This window comes from Pteropus vampyrus, unplaced genomic scaffold, assembly GCF_000151845.1.
Source record: "Pteropus vampyrus isolate Shadow unplaced genomic scaffold, Pvam_2.0 Scaffold58, whole genome shotgun sequence".
Lineage (NCBI taxonomy): Eukaryota > Metazoa > Chordata > Mammalia > Chiroptera > Pteropodidae > Pteropus > Pteropus vampyrus.
In genome coordinates, this window is record NW_011888839.1 from 3689679 (window position 1) to 3693322 (window position 3644).

The 3644-nt window shown below is 33.4% G+C and overlaps 1 pseudogene; it reads right to left on the minus strand.

Annotated features, from left to right (window-relative positions):
• Positions 1 to 1696: 1696 nt before the first annotated feature.
• Positions 1697 to 3007, minus strand: LOC105292523 (annotated as a pseudogene).
• Positions 3008 to 3644: the final 637 nt, after the last annotated feature.

Here is a 3644-nt window from a genome sequence, read left to right on the forward strand (position 1 = left end):
TGATAAATACTTTAACACACTAATAATAAATACTTTCAACACACTAAATAATTAAAAAAACTTCCTTGTCTTTATGATGTGTAATCTAAAGTGTCCATAGTAATAAAGATTATGTAGTAACAATATCTCATTTTGTAAAAATTGAATTTATGAGAATAAGTTTTTGAATTATATGAAGTTAATTTCAAACTTATTTAAATAGAAATAAGTTGATTCATGTAAACTTTGAAATGCAATTGATAATAAATGTTAATTTATGTTCTGTTTATGATATATTTGTGCCATGTGCAAATGATAATGGGATTTTAGAGTTTGTAAATCCTATTCATTTTAGTGTTACGTGTTCATTTATATTGTTTTATGTTCATAGTATTTGATTCCACCTATTCCAGCTATCCAATGGTGGACTAGAACAAGTTAGTTTCTTGGTTGTAGAATATTTCTGGGGCATATAAAAACCTTTACAAACACTGCCTAATTCAGTTATTTCTGGTCTATCCTAAGTTTTGGCTAATTTAAACATGCTTTAAAAAGCAAGCAGTGAAAAATGAGAAAAGTCTTTTATTGAGTGTTATTGACCAAACAGAAAAGAGATTTGATACCTGTCACTTTCTTCCTTCTACACGAGTAGTGTTTGTTTTAGGTACTTTAGTTTTTAAATTTTTCTCATTCTGCCTCTCCAAGGTTAGTACACTACTATAAGTAATCTTTTATTTCTCTGAATCCTATCTGTGTGTCAGTAAAATAGATACACTAATATATGCCTTGTTCACCTTAAATGTTACTATGAAGATCAAAGAAGTAATTGTGTAAAATTGCTTGGGAAGTTTTCTGTGCTCTACTAATTTAAAATAATGGTAACAGACCTGAATATTTATCTTTAAATTGTATGAAAGGCCTACATATCAACAGTCTTAAGGCATTTCTAGATACATTGTAATTGACTCTAATCATTTACAGATGATAAATAGGAAACCAGAGGCTTTGGAGTTGGATATATCTTCCCTTAAAATAACATAGCTTAGAGATAGAGACTGAACTACAATGAAACACGGTGGCATTACTCTTAGTCATTCTGTTTGGGTGAATAATTCACCACATCAGAAGGATGTTCCATTTTTTTCTTACTACCTTTAGTAGTTTTAGTTTGTTTTTGGAAGTTCATAATTGTGCTGCTAAAGACTATGTAAGTTTAATATTGAAGGATAAAGTTTATTTCAATCATTAACTTTTTATTTATACAAAATTCTGGCATAAAAATAAATATATCCTTTTCATGGATTACATTTACTCTTTATTGAGATCTACATAATAAATTTCTTTTAGAAATGGATAACGATGTAAACATTTTCCTCCATGAAGAACAATTATGCTAATATTGTTCACAGTGACCAAGGTAACCTTAAAGTTCCCCGTGGCTTGACTCATCATTAGACAGCCTTCTTCCTGACTATAGTTCCCTGACTTCCTTTTTCTTTAGTATTTACATTAACCCATTTCCTATTTCCAAGAAAAAAAAAAGTGCAGCTCACTGCTAGCATTAATTTAATTTTACATAAACATGTTCTTAAAGGCTAAAGCAAATATGACTGATTTTCAATGTGAGAATAAAATATAAAAGCTGTTCTTGGAGTTATTTCTAAACAGAACTTGTCTATAATCCTAATGTAACAGAAATGTATATAATGATCAGTATTTAATTATTTTTTTTTGTGTGGTAAATTTCGAAGCATGGAACAACACAAAGTAGAACATCACATTCTGCACAAAAATATCACATTTCTCTCTAGATCTTTTTGCCATCCTTGTTGTGTGAGCAGCAAACTTTGCGGCAATCAGCTGGATTCTGTTTCCCTGATGTTGGTGAAATGTTCTCAGGGAAATGTCTTCCAGACAGGCGAAGAGGTGTGGCATCATCAGAGCATGTATGACCTCAAAGACGTTGCTGCCCTGGCTTGTGATGCTTCTCCAGCATTCTTTCGATCAATGCCAGTCTGAAATTTACATGGTTGATTGTGTGCTCAAGATTGTCCTTCTTGAACAGAATGTAGGAGTTTAGCACTATAACGTTTAGAAGGTGGTGAAAAAATGTCTTATACCAAAACTTATGCCTTTTGTGCTCAGTTGGATAAGAAGTGAGCATCTGATCAGCTGAGTCCATTGCTCTCATATTTTTGTTATAATACACAATGGCACATGGCTTCTTAGTTTTCTTTCCATTTCTGTTGTCTACTTCAATCACAGTATCATTGTGGAATGTTGACAACTTTGTCACCTCCTTTTTGTCACACCATTTCCGTGTCATAAGTTCACCACAGAATCTGGCTACAGTCATCCCCTTTGCAATCTTTTTTTTTTTTTCTAGATCATTTGGCATCTGTTTTCTGTTCAAATGAGCTGGCCCAACTGCATCAGTTCTATTTTGATGTAATTCTCTGAAATACATGGGAGGTGCATGAAAGTTATCAAGGAAGACACAATATTCTTGACCAAGAAGGTCATTGACAAAGGTAAGAACAATGCGTGACAGTTTCAGACCATCAGTTGAATCTTTCAAACTCATACTGGGCCCTGTGAGAACAAGCACATTCCACATGTAACCAGATTGACCTTCACCAAGTACATATAGCTTGAGACCAAATTGTGCTCATTTCATCAGGATATACTGATTCATAGCTAACCTCCCCTTGAACAGCTTCAATGATTCATTGACTGCAATATTTCTGTTTGTAGTATATACAGTATGTTGAAAACTTATTTACAAGAAAGTCAAACACAGGTTTGTTCTTTTCCAATGAAATCTGGGCCTTTGCTTGACCAGTAGATATGGAAAAAAATTACTGACAAAATGCAAGCACCAAAGCAAAAGTAAAAATCTTTCACTAGTCATAATTTGCCTGAGATAACGTGTACCCAAAAGAGGCCTCATCAACCAAAACATCTCCAGCTCAGTTTTCTGCACAATATCTTGCAGTAACATAATTGCAAAAAAGAGTTTGAGTTCATTATTTCAGTGTCTTTTTATTTATTTATTTGCAAAAATGGCTTCAGACTTTGAAGCCAACTAGGCAGCTTGGACATTCATTTCGCTGATAATTTTTGATACTATGACAAAATATCGTAGTCTGAATAGCAGAAACAGAAATTCATTTCTCACAGTTCTGGAAGCTGGGAAGTCCAAGAATAAGGTGCCAACAGATTCTGTGTCTGATGGGAACCCTTTTCTGGTGGTAGATGGCTCCTTTCTTGCTGTATGCCCACAGGGTCTTTCCTTGGTTCATGCTCTTAGGGGTAGGGGCTAGAGAGATAAAAAAACAGAGAGACAGAGACAGATAAAAATATATTTCTTTTTTTTTTTTTTTTTTTTTTTGTAAGGACATTAACCCCATCGTGAGGGCCCTACCCTCATGACCTAATCTAACCCATGTACCCCAAAGGTCCTACCTCTAAATACCATCACACTAGGGATTAGGGATTAAACATATGAATTTGGAGGGGATACAAACATTCATTCAGTAGCAGATACTGTGACCTGTGCCTATGATTCAGCATTCCCCTTATTATTAATTAATGTTTTAATTACTTAATGCTGAATTATTATTTTTTTAAATTTAACTATTGTATTTTAGTTAATAGCTTCAATA